Source organism: Engystomops pustulosus, chromosome 7 (genome assembly GCF_040894005.1).
Source record: "Engystomops pustulosus chromosome 7, aEngPut4.maternal, whole genome shotgun sequence".
In the NCBI taxonomy this organism is placed as follows: Eukaryota; Metazoa; Chordata; class Amphibia; order Anura; family Leptodactylidae; genus Engystomops; species Engystomops pustulosus.
In genome coordinates this window covers 6071935-6091504 of record NC_092417.1, presented here as the reverse complement: position 1 = coordinate 6091504, position 19570 = coordinate 6071935, and the positions used below count along the sequence as shown (strand labels likewise).

General features: G+C 46.9%; 1 protein-coding gene across 2 annotated transcripts in view; it reads left to right on the top strand.

The window, feature by feature from the left end:
- The first annotated feature begins 1172 nt into the window (after nt 1-1172).
- The window catches only part of SEMA4A (semaphorin 4A), a 58463-nt gene continuing 40065 nt past the window's right edge, over nt 1173-19570 (top strand). The window contains exon 1 of one of the 2 annotated variants that reach the window (XM_072114529.1): nt 1173-1362. The gene's annotated coding sequence lies outside the window, so the exon portion shown is untranslated. Of the gene's footprint in view, nt 1363-6487; nt 6781-19570 lie in introns of those variants that run through there. The other variant, XM_072114527.1, reaches the window with a different exon arrangement.

The following is a 19570-nucleotide window of genomic DNA, read 5'->3' as shown; positions in this document are numbered from 1 at the left end:
CTCCTAGATGTTACTATTCTGATGACCACCAGGGGGCGCTGCTGCTCTGCTCCCTCCTAGACGTTACTATTCTGATGACCACCAGGGGGCGCTGCTGCTCTGCTCCCTCCTAGATGTTACTATTCTGATGACCACCAGGGGGCGCTGCTGCTCTGCTCCCTCCTATAGGATGTTACTATTCTGATGACCACCAGGGGGCGCTGCTGCTCTGCTCCCTCCTCCTAGATGTTACTATTCTGATGACCACCAGGGGGCGCTGCTGCTCTGCTCCCTCCTATAGGATGTTACTATTCTGATGACCACCAGGGGGCGCTGCTGCTCTGCTCCCTCCTATAGGATGTTACTATTCTGATGACCACCAGGGGGCGCTGCTGCTCTGCTCCCTCCTATAGGATGTTACTATTCTGATGACCTCCAGGGGGCGCTGCTGCTCTGCTCCCTCCTCCTAGATGTTACTATTCTGATGACCACCAGGGGGCGCTGCTGCTCTGCTCCCTCCTCCTAGATGTTACTATTCTGATGGCCACCAGGGGGCGCTGCTGCTCTGCTGCCTCCTATAGGATGTTACTATTCTGATGACCACCAGGGGGTGCTGCTGCTCTGCTGCCTCCTATAGGATGTTACTATTCTGATGACCACCAGGGGGCGCTGCTGCTCTGCTCCCTCCTATAGGATGTTACTATTCTGATGACCACCAGGGGGCGCTGCTGCTCTGCTCCCTCCTATAGGATGTTACTATTCTGATGACCACCAGGGGGCGCTGCTGCTCTGCTCCCTCCTATAGGATGTTACTATTCTGATGACCACCAGGGGGCGCTGCTGCTCTGCTCCCTCCTATAGGATGTTACTATTCTGATGGCCACCAGGGGGCGATGCTGCTCTGCTCCCTCCTATAGGATGTTACTATTCTGATGACCACCAGGGGGCGCTGCTGCTCTGCTCCCTCCTATAGGATGTTACTATTCTGATGGCCACCAGGGGGCGCTGCTGCTCTGCTCCCTCCTATAGGATGTTACTATTCTGATGACCACCAGGGGGCGCTGCTGCTCTGCTCCCTCCTATAGGATGTTATTATTCTGATGACCCCTAGGGGGCGCTGCTGTTCTGCTGCACTAATTGTCATATATGGAGCCCCCAGAGCCTTTCCCATCCATCTATACCCATGATATCAGCCGCCCCTCTGATAACACTGCTTGTACTCTGCTGCCCGGGTGTCTTCCCCTTTAAGGCTGCTAATGGGGTTACTGGAGAGGGTGGAGAGAGGAGCCGCGGCTTAAATCTCCTGTAATCTGCTTTCTTGGAGCAGGAGCTGAGCCCAGCGCCACAGAGATGCCAGCGTCCGGCAGGGGCTCCCTGGGCACAGTAAGTACCTACCTGCTCAGTGGTCAGGGCACAGCATGGCGGGCGAGAGGGCACAAGCTTGTGTCATGAGGGGACGGCTAGAAAACATCACGATTTCTAAGATCTGTTTTTCTGCTCTTGGGAAAGCTGGGTGAGAACCAATATGGCTGCAATAGAGGTGCCACATGCTGCTGATGAGAGAGCTGGAGCCTTGGAAAGCTGGGTGAGAACCAATATGGCTGACACTGGAGGTGTCACGGGCTCCTTATGAGAGATCTGGAGCCTCGGAAAGCTGGGTGACCATGTCTGAGAGATGTGAAAACCTTCTGCCCTATCAGATCCATCACATGACATCCTGTGATGGGAGTCACCCAGCTCTCCCAGGAGCAGGTATATGTAATATACCCGGAGCTGTAACTACTTCCCATCACAATACATTGTGCGGTTAATGATGTAGAGATGGAGCGTCCCTTTAAGAGGCTGCTTTTTCCGGCTAAGTGTGGATATTATCGCAGCTCTTACGGTTCAGAGTGTCCCAGAGGAATGTGAGGAATGAGAGTTTAAAGGATTTCCTAATAAGTTCCTGCCCCCCCCTCCTTCCCACGAAGATTTAATATCCTGAAACAATTCCTACAAGTTTTCAGTATTATACATCACCCCAAATCTTATACACAAAGAAAGTCATTATTTAGGATTTTTAGGTCACATGGTATAAGAGGTAGTCAGAGCCCCGCCCCCTGCCTGTATATCCCGTGTGAGAGGTGTTCACAGCCCCGCCCCCTGCCTGTATATCCCGTGTGAGAGGTGGTCACAGCCCCGCCCCCTGCCTGTATATCCCGTGTGAGAGGTGGTCACAGCCCCGCCCCCTGCCTGTATATCCCGTGTGAGAGGTGGTCACAGCCCCGCCCCCTGCCTGTATATCCCGTGTGAGAGGTGGTCACAGCCCCGCCCCCTGCCTGTATATCCCGTGTGAGAGGTGGTCACAGCCCCGCCCCCTGCCTGTATATCCCGTGTGAGAGGTGGTCACAGCCCCGCCCCCTGCCTGTATATCCCGTGTGAGAGGTGGTCACAGCCCCGCCCCCTGCCTGTACATCCCGTGTGAGAGGTGGTCACAGCCCCGCCCCCTGCCTGTACATCCCGTGTGAGAGGTGGTCACAGCCCCGCCCCCTGCCTGTACATCCCGTGTGAGAGGTGGTCACAGCCCCGCCCCCTGCCTGTACATCCCGTGTGAGAGGTGGTCACAGCCCCGCCCCCTGCCTGTACATCCCGTGTGAGAGGTGGTCACAGCCCCGCCCCCTGCCTGTACATCCCGTGTGAGAGGTGGTCACAGCCCCGCCCCCTGCCTGTACATCCCGTGTGAGAGGTGGTCACAGCCCCGCCCCGTGCCTGTACATCCCGTGTGAGAGGTGGTCACAGCCCCGCCCCCTGCCTGTACATCCCGTGTGAGAGGTGGTCACAGCCCCGCCCCCTGCCTGTACATCCCGTGTGAGAGGTGGTCACAGCCCCGCCCCCTGCCTGTACATCCCGTGTGAGAGGTGGTCACAGCCCCGCCCCCTGCCTGTACATCCCGTGTGAGAGGTGGTCACAGCCCCGCCCCCTGCCTGTACATCCCGTGTGAGAGGTGGTCACAGCCCCGCCCCCTGCCTGTACATCCCGTGTGAGAGGTGGTCACAGCCCCGCCCCCTGCCTGTACATCCCGTGTGAGAGGTGGTCACAGCCCCGCCCCCTGCCTGTACATCCCGTGTGAGAGGTGGTCACAGCCCCGCCCCCTGCCTGTACATCCCGTGTGAGAGGTGGTCACAGCCCCGCCCCCTGCCTGTACATCCCGTGTGAGAGGTGGTCACAGCCCCGCCCCCTGCCTGTACATCCCGTGTGAGAGGTGGTCACAGCCCCGCCCCCTGCCTGTACATCCCGTGTGAGAGGTGGTCACAGCCCCGCCCCCTGCCTGTACATCCCGTGTGAGAGGTGGTCACAGCCCCGCCCCCTGCCTGTACATCCCGTGTGAGAGGTGGTCACAGCCCGCGCCATGCCTGTACATCCCGTGTGAGAGGTAGTCACAGCCCCGCCCCCTGCCTGTATATCCCGTGTGAGAGGCGGTCACAGCCCCGCCCTCTGCCTGTGTAGTCACAGCCCTGCCCCCTGACTGTATATCCCGTGTGAGAGGTGGTCACAGCCCCGCCCCCTGACTGTATATCCCGTGTGAGAGGTGGTCACAGCCCCGCCCCCTGCCTGTATATCCCGTGTGAGAGGTGGTCACAGCCCCGCCCCCTGCCTTTATATCCCGTGTGAGAGGTAGTCACAGCCTCGCCCCCTGCCTGTATATCCTGTGTGAGAGGTGGTCACAGCCCCGCCCCCTGCCTGTATATCCTGTGTGAGGTAGTCACAGCACCGCCCCCTGCCTGTATATCCTGTGTGAGAGGTAGTCACAGCCCCGCCCCCTGCCTGTATATCCTGTGTGAGAGGTAGTCACAGCCCCGCCCCCTGCCTGTATATCCTGTGTGAGAGGTGGTCACAGCCCCGCCCCCTGCCTGTATATCCTGTGTGAGGTAGTCACAGCCCAGCCCCCTGCCTGTATATCCCGTGTGAGAGGCAGTCACAGCCCCGCCCCCTGCCTGTATATCCCGTGTGAGAGGTAGTCACAGCCCCGCCCCTGCCTGTATATCCCGTGTGAGAGGTAGTCACAGCCCCGCCCCCTGCCTGTATATCCCGTGTGAGAGGCTCTGAGGGTGTTGCTTCACAGGCTGTAACACTGTATAGGAGCACTTCTTCCTTCCATTGTGTGAGATTACATTAGGCAGAGGGAAGTGCTGAGGCTCATGGGGAGAAGCACTTTAGGCTCATTTGCATAATTATAAAAGTTGATTTTAAGAAGGAATGAGACCATGGATAAGAAATATAAGGACATTCCACCCAGTCCCGGGATCTATGAGTGATGTCCCAGGTTTGTCGGGATGGAAATGAACGGTGCTATTAGTTGCGCATGCGCCGGCTGCTGTCATCTCGGGTGCAACGGATCGGCGCTCTCCTGATCCCTGGAGGTCTCATCCATTGCTCGGCATGTGAGGGCGCGTTCACACGTTGTGTTTTGGTCGCGTTTTCATTGCGTTTGAAACGCATATACAACAGCTGATGAGAGGTGATTTGCCTAATTACATTACCATTTACGTTTACGATGCGTTTTGTAAATGGAAATGTTAACAATGATGTAAATAGGCAAATCACCCCTCCTCAGCTGTTTGTATATGCGTTTCAAACGCAATAAATACGCAGGTCAAAACGCAGCGTGTGAACGCGCCCTTAGGCCCGGGCCTGCGGCTGCCGTCACCAGAAAAACCCTTTAATATACAAATACTTTGACTCTGCTTGTCAGACAGCAGGGGGCAGCACTAATCAGGTGAGACGCAGGACACTGTCACTGCCCCTTTAAGAGCGGATGCCTGGGGGGTCAGTTTGCAGAAAAATGATAATTAATGGGTTAAAAAAAAGCCTAAATTGGGGTCTGTGTCCTGCCCTGTAATTATCATGTATAGACCGGGCCTCTGTTCTCCCCTCCCCCGTGACTTCCTGTGTGACATAGGTGTCTATTGTGTGACCATAACCACAAGGCACATAAGGAAGTCGCCCCCATCACCAACTGTCTACTTAAAGGGGAACTCCACCAGGGGCCGCAGACTTCCCTGCGTCATCAGTCTGGGCACCGCCGGGGGTTTCATCACATCCCTTATTACTGATAACAAGTTACTTCATCACTTTCCCGGCCTAGAAGTGGAGAAATCCTGAGCACCAGAACAGGCTCCACCCCTAGTAGTCTAGACCACACCCCCAGCTGTCATTTACATGAGATACCAGTACTGATTGGAGGACAGAACTGACTAATAGCTTGTTGTGTGCGGTTCTCCTATCAGAGCTCAGCTTTCATTTCTTATCCTGTGCTAGAATGATGAAAGCAGCGTTCCTATTGGTTGATCTGGGTGACCCGGGCCTCTCAGTTGCTGTGGTGACCAGGTGTGCGGCGTGTTTACCTGAGAGAAGTCGCCTCATAAAATATTCACTAATTATGTCCCTCACCTGATGCCGTAACCTGACCAATCACCACGAGACCCCGCCCACAGCAAACACCACAGTCACCACTGACAATCCTGCAGAGCATTACACCCCTGACCTCTCTAGAGACCTGCAGAGCATCGCTCCTCTACCCCCTGATACATAGTGATATCTCCTGCAGAGCATTGCTCCTCTACCTCCTGATACATAGTGATATCTCCTGCAGAGCATCGCGCCACTCACCTCTAGAGATCTGCAGAGCATCGCTCCCCTACCTCCTGATACATAATGATATTTCCTGCAGATTATTACACGCTGACCTCTAGAGATCTGCAGAGCATCGCTCCTCTACCTCCTGATACATAGTGATATCTCCTGCAGATTATTACACCCCTGACCTCTATAGACATCTGCAGATCATCACTCCCCTACCTCCTTATACATAGTGATATAAATCCTGCAGATTATTACACCCCTGACCTCTCTAGAGATCTGCAGAGCATCGCTCCTCTACCTCCTGATACATAGTGATATATCCTGCAGATTATTACACCCCTGACCTCTCTAGAGATCTGCAGAGCATCGCTCCTCTACCTCCTGATACATAGTGAGATATCCTGCAGAGCATCGCGCCACTCACCTCTAGAGATCTGCAGAGCATCGCTCCCCTACCTCCTGATACATAATGATATTTCCTGCAGATTATTACACGCTGACCTCTAGAGATCTGCAGAGCATCGCTCCTCTACCTCCTGATACATAGTGATATCTCCTGCAGATTATTACACCCCTGACCTCTATAGACATCTGCAGATCATCACTCCCCTACCTCCTGATACATAGTGATATATATCCTGCAGATTATTACATCACTGACCTCTCTAGAGATCTGCAGAGCATTGCTCCTCTACCTCCTGATACATAGTGAGATATCCTGCAGAGCATTGCTCCTCCACCTCCTGATACATAGTGATATCTCGTGCAAAGCATTGCTCCTCCACCTCCTGATACATAGTGATATCTCGTGCAGAGCATCGCTCCTCTACCTCCTGTTACATAGTGATATATCCTGCAGAGCATCGCTCCTCTACCTCCTGATACATAGTGGTGTATCCTGCAGAGTATTGCACATATTGGGGAGGGGCCGGCTGTCATCCCTGTGTAACACACAATAGGTGGGATCTCCCCTCCTCCGGCTTTCATGTAACATCTGGAGATCCCCCTCCTCCTCCTCCTCCCGGACCACCGCCCGCCCCGGGGATTAAATGGTGTGATGTCGCCATGGTAACTGCAGGATGTGGCATCCACCGCTAACAACCGTATCCAGCGCCTGACAATAGCAGAGCATCGCACCGCAGCGCCCACCGTACAGACCCTCCGGATACACCCACACAGGTAAGTGCCCCCCTGCATGTACCTAATGAGGCTCCGCCCACTGCGCAGGGACCACCGTGTCCTGTATGGGGGTCACATTTCACAATGTGGCGGAACATCTATAGAGACACAGGGGCAGGGAATCCCCGGGGCCGGTGCCGTATTCTCTGCGGGTCCCACCTTCCCCCAGGTACAGACACATGATATATATATATACAGCGATGACATCACCACATATAACACTGCACAGTGATATCATCATCTCCTGTCACCCAAATACAGCACCGGATAGCGGTGTCATCAGCACCGCCTGCCGCTCCGTGTACTCACAGGGCAGTCACCTGTGTCACTGATAAGATACCGCCATATGTGTCATATACCGCACACACTGCACAGGAACTACCGCCTCTTCATGTATAGTAGTCACTGAGGAACCAACAACACACAGTACACCGTGTATTATAGCAGCTATATACCTGTACATGGGGGGCAGTATTATAGTAGTTATATTCCTGTACATAGGGGGCAGTATTATAGTAGTTATATTCCTGTACATAGGGGGCAGTATTATAGTAGTTATATTCCTGTACATAGGGGGCAGTATTATAGTAGTTATATTCTTGTACATAGGGGGCAGTATTATAGTAGTTATATTCCTGTACATAGGGGGCAGTATTATAGTAGTTATATTCTTGTACATAGGGGGCAGTATTATAGTAGTTATATTCCTGTACATAGGGGGCAGTATTATAGTAGTTATATTCCTGTACATAGGGAGCAGTATTATAGTAGTTATATTCTTGTACATAGGGGGCAGTATTATAGTAGTTATATTCCTGTACATAGGGGCAGTATTATAGTAGTTATATTCTTGTACATAGGGGCAGTATTATAGTAGTTATATTCTTGTACATAGGGGCAGTATTATAGTAGTTATATTCCTGTACATAGGAGGCAGTATTATAGTAGTTATATTCCTGTACATAGGGGGCAGTGTTATAGTAGTTATATTCCTGTACATAGGGAGCAGTATTATAGTAGTTATATTCTTGTGCATAGGGGGCAGTATTATAGTAGTTATATTCCTGTACATAGGGGCAGTATTATAGTAGTTATATTCTTGTACATAGGGGCAGTATTATAGTAGTTATATTCTTGTACATAGGGGCAGTATTATAGTAGTTATATTCCTGTACATAGGAGGCAGTATTATAGTAGTTATATTCCTGTACATAGGGGGCAGTATTATAGTAGTTATATTCCTGTACATGGGGGGCAGTATTATAGTAGTTATATTCTTGTACATAGGGGGCAGTGTTATAGTAGTTATATTCCTGTACATAGGGGGCAGTATTATAGTAGTTATATTCCTGTACATAGGGGGCAGTATTATAGTAGTTATATTCTTGTACATAGGGGGCAGTATTATAGTAGTTATATTCTTGTACATAGGGGGCAGTATTATAGTAGTTATATTCTTGTACATAGGGGGCAGTATTATAGTAGTTATATTCCTGTACATAGGGGGCAGTATTATAGTACTTATATCCCTGTACATAGGGGGCAGTATTATAGTAGTTATATTCTTGTACATAGGGGGCAGTATTATAGTAGTTATATTCCTGTACATAGGGGGCAGTATTATAGTAGTTATATTCTTGTACATAGGAGCAGTATTAAAGTAGATATATTCCTGTACATAGGGGGCAGTATTATAGTAGTTATATTCCTGTACATAGGGGGCAGTATTATAGTACTTATATCCCTGTACATAGGGGGCAGTATTATAGTAGTTATATTCTTGTACATAGGGGGCAGTATTATAGTAGTTATATTCTTGTACATAGGGGGCAGTATTATAGTAGTTATATTCTTGTACATAGGAGCAGTATTATAGTAGTTATATTCCTGTACATAGGGGGCAGTATTATAGTAGTTATATTCCTGTACATAGGGGGCAGTATTATAGTACTTATATCCCTGTACATAGGGGGCAGTATTGTAGTAGTTATATTCTTGTACATAGGGGGCAGTATTATAGTAGTTATATTCTTGTACATAGGGGGCAGTATTATAGTAGTTATATTCTTGTACATAGGGGGCAGTATTATAGTAGTTATATTCTTGTCCATAGGGGGCAGTATTATAGTAGTTATATTCCTGTACATAGGGGGCAGTATTATAGTAGTTATATTCTTGTACATAGCTGCGGAATTATAGTAGTTATATTCCTGTACATAGGGGTAGTATTATAGTAGTTATATTCTTGTACATAGGGGGCAGTATTATAGTAGTTATATTCCTGTACATAGGGGGCAGTATTATAGTAGTTATATTCCTGTACATAGGGGGCAGTATTATAGTAGTTATATTCCTGTACATAGGGGGCAGTATTATGGTAGTTATATCCCTGTACATAGGGGGCAGTATTATAGTAGTTATATTCTTGTATATAGGGGGCAGTATTATAGTAGTTATATTCTTGTATATAGGGCGCAGTATTATAGTAGTTATATTCCTGTACATAGGGGGCAGTATTATAGTAGTTATATTCCTGTACATAGGGGGCAGTATTATAGTACATAGGGGGCAGTATTATAGTAGTTATATTCCTGTACATAGAGGGCAGTATTATAGTAGTTATATACCTGTACATAGGGTGCAGTATTATAGTAGTTATATACCTGTACATAGGGGGCAGTATTATAGTAGTTATATTCCTGTACATAGGGGGCAGTATTATAGTAGTTATATTCTTGTACATAGGGGGCAGTATTATAGCAGTTATATTCCTGTACATAGGGGGCAGTATTATAGTAGTTATATTCTTGTACATAGGGGACAGTATTATAGTAGTTATATTCCTGTACATAGGGGACTGTATTATAGTAGTTATATTCCAGTACATAGGGGGCAGTATTATAGTATTTATATTCTTGTACATAGGAGGCAGTATTATAGTAGTTATATTCTAGTACATAGGGGACAGTATTATAGTAGTTATATTCTTGTACATAGGGGGCAGTATTATAGTAGTTATATTCCTGTACATAAGGGGGGAATTATTATAGTAGTTATATTCTTGTACATAGGGGGTAGTATTATAGTAGTTATATTCCTGTACATAGGGGGCAGTATTATTGTAGTTATATTCTTGTACATAGGGGCAGTATTATAGTAGTTATATTCCTGTACATAGGGGGCAGTATTATAGTAGTTATATTCTTGTACATAGGAGCAGTATTATAGTAGTTATATTCCTGTACATAGGGGGCAGTATTATAGTAGTTATATTCCTGTACATAGGGGGGCAGTATAATAGTAGTTATATTCCTGTACATAGGGGGCAGTATTATAGTAGTTATATTCCTGTACATAGGGGGCAGTATTATAGTAGTTATATTCCTGTACATAGGGGGCAGTATTATAGTACATAGGGGGCAGTATTATAGTAGTTATATTCCTGTACATAGGGGGCAGTGTTATAGTAGTTATATTATTGTACATAGGGGGCAGTATTATAGTAGTTATATTCCTGTACATAGGGTGCAGTATTATAGTAGTTATATACCTGTACATAGGGGGCAGTATTATAGTAGTTATATTCCTGTACATAGGGGGCAGTATTATAGTAATTATATTCTTGTACATAGGGGGCAGTATTATAGCAGTTATATTCCTGTACATAGGGGGCAGTATTATAGTAGTTATATTCTTGTACATAGGGGACAGTATTATAGTAGTTATATTCCTGTACATAGGGGACTGTATTATAGTAGTTATATTCCTGTACATAGGGGGCAGTATTATAGTATTTATATTCTTGTACATAGGAGGCAGTATTATAGTAGTTATATTCTAGTACATAGGGGACAGTATTATAGTAGTTATATTCTTGTACATAGGGGGCAGTATTATAGTAGTTATATTCCTGTACATAAGGGGGGAATTATTATAGTAGTTATATTCTTGTACATAGGGGGTAGTATTATAGTAGTTATATTCTTGTACATAGGGGGCAGTATTATAGTAGTTATATTCCTGTACATAGGGGGCAGTATTATAGTAGTTATATTCCTGTACATAGGGGCAGTATTATAGTAGTTATATTCTTGTACATAGGGGGCAGTGTTATAGTAGTTATATTCCTGTACATAGGGGGCAGTATTATAGTAGTTATATTCTTGTACATAGGGGGAAGCATTATAGTAGTTATATTCCGTCTATATACAGTCTGTTGAGTTGTGTATCTAATCCTTTCCTGTGTAAAATGAGCTGTTCAGTGCAGACCTCTGCAGGCTATAAAGGACTAAAAATCTTCATGCTAACATAGTGTATAGTGCACCCACCTGTGAGACTAAAATTATAATGGAATATTGACTGCGGTGAAACACTCATCATATATGTAGCCATAAGTGTCCATTAGAAAAAACTACAGACCACAGCTTTTCCATTAACCCACCAGTAACATGTACTGACTGGAGATGGAAATATTACTACCCCCTATGTACAAGAATATAACTACAATAATACTGCCCCCTATGTACAGGAATATAACTACTATAATACTACCCCCTATGTACAAGAATATAACTACTATAATACTTCCCCCTATGTACAAGAATATAACTACTATAATACTGCCCCCTATGTACAAGAATATAACTACTATAATACTGCCCCCTATGTACAGGAATATAACTACTATAATACTGCCCCCTATGTACAAGAATATAACTACTATAATACTGCCCCCTATGTACAGGAATATAACTTCTATAATACTGCCCCCTATGTACAGGAATATAACTACTATAATACTACCCCCTATGTACAAGAATATAACTACTATAATACTGCCCCCTATGTACAGGAATATAACTACTATAATACTTCCCCCTATGTACAAGAATATAACTACTATAATACTGCCCCCTATGTACAGGAATATAACTACTATAATTCTGCCCCCTATGTACAAGAATATAATTACTTTAATACTGCCCCCTATGTACAAGAATATAACTACTATAATACTGCCCCCTATGTACAGGAATATAACTACTATAATACTGTCCCCTATGTACAGGGATATAACTACTATAATACTTCCCCCTATGTACAAGAATATAACTACTATAATACTGCCCCCTATGTACAGGAATATAACTACTATAATACTACCCCCTATGTACAAGAATATAACTACTATAATACTGCCCCCTATGTACAGGAATATAACTACTATAATACTTCCCCCTATGTACAAGAATATAACTACTATAATACTGCCCCCTATGTACAGGAATATAACTACTATAATTCTGCCCCATATGTACAAGAATATAATTACTTTAATACTGCCCCCTATGTACAGGAATATAACTACTATAATACTGCCCCCTATGTACAAGAATATAACTACTATAATACTGCCCCCTATGTACAAGAATATAACTACTATAATACTGCCCCCTATGTACAGGAATATAACTACTATAATACTGCCCCCTATGTACAAGAATATAACTACTATAATACTGCCCCATATGTACAAGAATATAACTACTATAATACTGCCCCCTATGTACAAGAATATAACTACTATAATACTGCCCCCTATGTACAAGAATATAACTACTATAATACTGCCCCTATGTACAAGAATATAACTATTATAATACTGCCCCCTATGTACAGAAATATAACTACTATAATACTGCCCCTATGTACAAGAATATAACTACTATAATACTGCCCCCTATGTACAGGAATGTAACTGCTATAATACTGCCCCCTATGTACAGGAATATAACTACTATAATACTACCCCCTATGTACAAGAATATAACTACTATAATACTGCCCCTATGTACAAGAATATAACTATTATAATACTGCCCCCTATGTACAGGAATATAACTACTATAATACTGCCCCTATGTACAAGAATATAACTACTATAATACTGCCCCTATGTACAGGAATGTAACTGCTATAATACTGCCCCCTATGTACAGGAATATAACTACTATAATACTGCCCCCTATGTACAAGAATATAACTACTATAATACTGCCCCCTATGTACAGGAATATAACTACTATAATACTGCCCCTATGTACAAGAATATAACTACTATAATACTGCCCCCTATGTACAGGAATATAACTACTATAATACTGCCCCCTATGTACAAGAATATAACTACTATAATACTGTCCCCTATGTATATGATATGGTTAGATACACAGCTCAGCAGATGGTATCACACAGGATAGGATTAGATACACAGCTCAGCAGATGGTATCACACAGGATAGGATTAGATACACAGCTCAGCAGTATCACACAGGATAGGATTAGATACACAGCTCAGCAGTATCACACAGGAGAGGATTAGATACACAGCTCAGCAGTCAGTATCACACAGGAGAGGATTAGATACACGGCTCAGCAGTATCACACAGGAGAGGATTAGATACACAGCTCAGCAGTCAGTATCACACAGGAGAGGATTAGATACACGGCTCAGCAGTATCACACAGGAGAGGATTAGATACACAGCTCAGCAGTATCACACAGGATAGGATTAGATACACAGCTCAGCAGTATCACACAGGATAGGATTAGATACACAGCTCAGCAGTATCACACAGGAGAGGATTAGATACACAGCTCAGCAGTCAGTATCACACAGGAGAGGATTAGATACACAGCTCAGCAGTCAGTATCACACAGGAGAGGATTAGATACACAGCTCAGCAGTCAGTATCACACAGGAGAGGATTAGATACACAGCTCAGCAGTCAGTATCACACAGGAGAGGATTAGATACACGGCTCAGCAGTATCACACAGGAGAGGATTAGATACACAGCTCAGCAGTATCACACAGGATAGGATTAGATACACAGCTCAGCAGTATCACACAGGAGAGGATTAGATACACAGCTCAGCAGTCAGTATCACACAGGAGAGGATTAGATACACGGCTCAGCAGTATCACACAGTATAGGATTAGATACACAGCTCAACAGTCAGTATCACACAGGATAGGATTAGATACACAGCTCAGCAGACAGTATCACACAGGAGAGGATTAGATACACAGCTCAGCAGTATCACACAGGAGAGGATTAGATACACAGCTCAGCAGTATCACACAGGAGAGGATTAGATACACAGCTCAGCAGTATCACACAGGAGAGGATTAGATACACAGCTCAGCAGTATCACACATGATAGGATTAGATACACAGCTCAGCAGTATCACACAAGAGAGGATTAGATACACAGCTCAGCAGTCAGTATCACACAGGAGAGGATTAGATACACAGCTCAGCAGACAGTATCACACAGGAGAGGATTAGATACACAGCTCAGCAGTATCACACAGGAGAGGATTAGATACACAGCTCAGCAGAAAGTATCACACAGGATAGGATTAGATACACAGCTCAGCAGTATCACACATGGTATCACACATGGTACATGGCTTAGAAGACAGTATCACACAGGATAGGATTAGATACACAGCTCAGCAGTATCACACATGGTATCACACATGGTACATGGCTTAGAAGACAGTATCACACAGGATAGGATTAGATACACAGCTCAGCAGTATCACACAGGATAGGATTAGATACACAGCTCAGCAGTATCACACAGGAGAGGATTAGATACACAGCTCAGCAGTCAGTATCACACAGGAGAGGATTAGATACACGGCTCAGCAGTATCACACAGGAGAGGATTAGATACACAGCTCAGCAGTCAGTATCACACAGGAGAGGATTAGATACACGGCTCAGCAGTATCACACAGGAGAGGATTAGATACACAGCTCAGCAGTATCACACAGGATAGGATTAGATACACAGCTCAGCAGTATCACACAGGATAGGATTAGATACACAGCTCAGCAGTATCACACAGGAGAGGATTAGATACACAGCTCAGCAGTCAGTATCACACAGGAGAGGATTAGATACACAGCTCAGCAGTCAGTATCACACAGGAGAGGATTAGATACACAGCTCAGCAGTCAGTATCACACAGGAGAGGATTAGATACACAGCTCAGCAGTCAGTATCACACAGGAGAGGATTAGATACACGGCTCAGCAGTATCACACAGGAGAGGATTAGATACACAGCTCAGCAGTATCACACAGGATAGGATTAGATACACAGCTCAGCAGTATCACACAGGAGAGGATTAGATACACAGCTCAGCAGTCAGTATCACACAGGAGAGGATTAGATACACGGCTCAGCAGTATCACACAGTATAGGATTAGATACACAGCTCAACAGTCAGTATCACACAGGATAGGATTAGATACACAGCTCAGCAGACAGTATCACACAGGAGAGGATTAGATACACAGCTCAGCAGTATCACACAGGAGAGGATTAGATACACAGCTCAGCAGTATCACACAGGAGAGGATTAGATACACAGCTCAGCAGTATCACACAGGAGAGGATTAGATACACAGCTCAGCAGTATCACACATGATAGGATTAGATACACAGCTCAGCAGTATCACACAAGAGAGGATTAGATACACAGCTCAGCAGTCAGTATCACACAGGAGAGGATTAGATACACAGCTCAGCAGACAGTATCACACAGGAGAGGATTAGATACACAGCTCAGCAGTATCACACAGGAGAGGATTAGATACACAGCTCAGCAGAAAGTATCACACAGGATAGGATTAGATACACAGCTCAGCAGTATCACACATGGTATCACACATGGTACATGGCTTAGAAGACAGTATCACACAGGATAGGATTAGATACACAGCTCAGCAGTATCACACATGGTATCACACATGGTACATGGCTTAGAAGACAGTATCACACATGATAGGATTAGGTACATGGCTTAGAAGACATGGGCAGATGTTGGGGGTGATAACACCTGGTAATGGAGGTGGCTGCACATAATCATGCAGAATGGGTTTTGTGTTGTTACAAAGGAAACCTCAGAGTTGTGTGCTGATAGGTGATGATGTGAGCGCAGAGAGGTGTGAGCGGTCCCATCGCCCCCTTCCCGCTCGCCACCTCCTCAGGCTCGGCAGTCATTGTGAAAGTCTCATTTCTTGGTTATTTCTGCACTAATTGGCCGCAGTCTGCACCGAGAGGAAGCCAAGTGCACACAAGGAGGAGCCTACAGTGACAGGACCTAAACCACAGGAAGGAAGATGAGAAAAACCAAAGTCACAGATGAGGATGTGCAAGACACAAATACAAGCGCCGCATAGCAATAATGTCCCTCCAGATAACACCGGGCATGAGGGGATGGGGGTAGAATGGGTGACATGGGAATAAGTTGTCCACCAATCCTGGCCCATTAAATTCTATCATAACTTTGTCTGACAACAAGCACGGCTGCTGCACTGGGGTATTTGGGTAATCCAGGGTGGTTTTTAGTGCAGCACTGGGGTATTTGGCTCCTCTATTGGGATACATTGTGCTGCGCTGTTGTTTATGGCTCCTCTGGGGTGGTACTTTGTGCTGCATTGTCTTATTTGACTCTTCCGGGGTGTTACCGTGTACTGCACTTTGGTATATGGCTCTTCTGGGGTGGTACTTTGTGCTGTACTGTGATATTTGGCTCCTCTGGGGTGCTACTTTGTGCTGCACTGTTGTTAATGGCTCCTCTGGGGTGGTGTTTTGTGAAGCACTTGATGTTTCTGTGTTACCTATTCTCTAGCGCTGTAGCACGTGGCTCCTCTGGGGTGGTATTTTCTAGCGCTGTAGCACATGGCTGCTCTGGGGTGGTATTTTCTAGCACTGTAGCACATGGCTGCTCTGGGGTGGTATTTTCTAGCGCTGTAGCACATGGCTGCTCTGGGTTGGTATTATTTCTAGCACTGTAGCACATGGCTGCTCTGGGGTGGTATTTTCTAGCGCTGTAGCACATGGCTGCTCTGGGGTGGTATTTTCTAGCACTGTAGCACATGGCTGCTCTGGGGTGGTATTTTCTAGCGCTGTAGCACATGGCTGCTCTGGGGTGGTATTTTCTAGCGCTGTAGCACATGGCTGCTCTGGGGTGGTATTTTCTAGCGCTGTAGCACATGGCTGCTCTGGGGTGGTATTTTCTAGCGCTGTAGCACATGGCTGCTCTGGGGTGGTATTTTCTAGCGCTGTAGCACATGGCTGCTCTGGGGTGGTATTTTCTAGCGCTGTAGCACATGGCTGCTCTGGGGTGGTATTTTCTAGCGCTGTAGCACATGGCTGCTCTGGGGTGGTATTTTCTAGCGCTGTAGCACATGGCTGCTCTGGGGTGGTATTTTCTAGCGCTGTAGCACATGGCTGCTCTGGGGTGGTATTTTCTAGCACTGTAGCACATGGCTGCTCTGGGGTGGTATTATTTCTAGCGCTGTAGCACATGGCTGCTCTGGGGTGGTATTTTCTAGCGCTGTAGCACATGGCTCCTCTGGGGTGGTATTTTCTAGCGCTGTAGCACATGGCTGCTCTGGGGTGGTATTTTCTAGCACTGTAGCACATGGCTGCTCTGGGGTGGTATTTTCTAGCACTGTAGCACATGGCTGCTCTGGGGTGGTATTTTCTAGCACTGTAGCACATGGCTGCTCTGGGGTGGTATTTTCTAGCGCTGTAGCACATGGCTGCTCTGGGGTGGTATTTTCTAGCGCTGTAGCACATGGCTGCTCTGGGGTGGTATTTTCTAGCGCTGTAGCACATGGCTGCTCTGGGGTGGTATTTTCTAGCACTGTAGCACATGGCTGCTCTGGGGTGGTATTTTCTAGCGCTGTAGCACATGGCTGCTCTGGGGTGGTATTTTCTAGCGCTGTAGCACATGGCTGCTCTGGGGTGGTATTTTCTAGCGCTGTAGCACATGGCTGCTCTGGGGTGGTATTTTCTAGCACTGTAGCACATGGCTCCTCTGGGGTGGTATTTTCTAGCACTGTAGCACATGGTTGCTCTGGGGTGGTACTATTTCTAGCGCTGTAGCACATGGCTGCTCTGGGGTGGTATTTTCTAGCGCTGTAGCACATGGCTGCTCTGGGGTGGTATTTTCTAGCACTGTAGCACATGGCTCCTCTGGGGTGGTATTTTCTAGCGCTGTAGCACATGGCTGCTCTGGGGTGGTATTTTCTAGCGCTGTAGCACATGGCTGCTCTGGGGTGGTATTTTCTAGCGCTGTAGCACATGGCTGCTCTGGGGTGGTATTTCCTAGCACTGTAGCACATGGCTGCTCTGGGGTGGTATTTTCTAGCACTGTAGCACATGGCTGCTCTGGGGTGGTATTTCCTAGCACTGTAGCACATGGCTGCTCTGGGGTGGTATTATTTCTAGCGCTGTAGCACATGGCTGCTCTGGGGTGGTATTATTTCTAGCGCTGTAGCACATGGCTGCTCTGGGGTGGTATTATTTCTAGCGCTGAAGCACATGGCTGCTCTGGGGTGGTATTATTTCTAGCGCTGTAGCACATGGCTGCTCTGGGGTGGTATTTTCTAGCGCTGTAGCACATGGCTGCTCTGGGGTGGTATTTTCTAGCGCTGTAGCACATGGCTGCTCTGGGGTGGTATTATTTCTAGCGCTGTAGCACATGGCTGCTCTGGGGTGGTATTTTCTAGCACTGTAGCACATGGCTGCTCTGGGGTGGTATTTTCTAGCGCTGTAGCACATGGCTGCTCTGGGATCGTATTTTCTAGCGCTGTAGCACATGGCTCCTCTGGGGTGGTATTTTCTAGCGCTGTAGCACATGGCTGCTCTGGGGTGGTATTTTCTAGCGCTGTAGCACATGGCTCCTCTGGGGTGGTATTTTCTAGCGCTGTAGCACATGGCTGCTCTGGGGTGGTATTTTCTAGCGCTGTAGCACATGGCTCCTCTGGGGTGGTATTTTCTAGCGCTGTAGCACATGGCTGCTCTGGGGTGGTATTTTCTAGCGCTGTAGCACATGGCTGCTCTGGGGTGGTATTTTCTAGCGCTGTAGCACATGGCTGCTCTGGGGTGGTATTTTCTAGCGCTGTAGCACATGGCTGCTCTGGGGTGGTATTTTCTAGCGCTGTAGCACATGGCTGCTCTGGGGTGGTATTTTCTAGCGCTGTAGCACATGGCTGCTCTGGGGTGGTATTTTCTAGCACTGTAGCACATGGCTGCTCTGGGGTGGTATTTTCTAGCGCTGTAGCACATGGCTGCTCTGGGGTGGTATTTTCTAGCGCTGTAGCACATGGCTGCTCTGGGGTCGTATTTTCTAGCGCTGTAGCACATGGCTCCTCTGGGGTGGTATTTTCTAGCGCTGTAGCACATGGCTGCTCTGGGGTGGTATTTTCTAGCGCTGTAGCACATGGCTGCTCTGGGGTAGTATTTTCTAGCGCTGTAGCACATGGCTGCTCTGGGGTGGTATTTTCTAGCGCTGTAGCACATGGCTGCTCTGGGGTGGTATTTTCTAGCGCTGTAGCACATGGCTGCTCTGGGGTGGTATTTTCTAGCACTGTAGCACATGGCTGCTCTGGGGTGGTATTTTCTAGCACTGTAGCACATGGCTGCTCTGGGGTGGTATTTTCTAGCGCTGTAGCACATGGCTGCTCTGGGGTGGTATTTTCTAGCGCTGTAGCACATGGCTGCTCTGGGGTGGTATTTTCTAGCGCTGTAGCACATGGCTGCTCTGGGGTGGTATTTTCTAGCACTGTAGCACATGGCTGCTCTGGGGTGGTATTTTCTAGCGCTGTAGCACATGGCTGCTCTGGGGTGGTATTTTCTAGCGCTGTAGCACATGGCTGCTCTGGGGTGGTATTTTCTAGCGCTGTAGCACATGGCTGCTCTG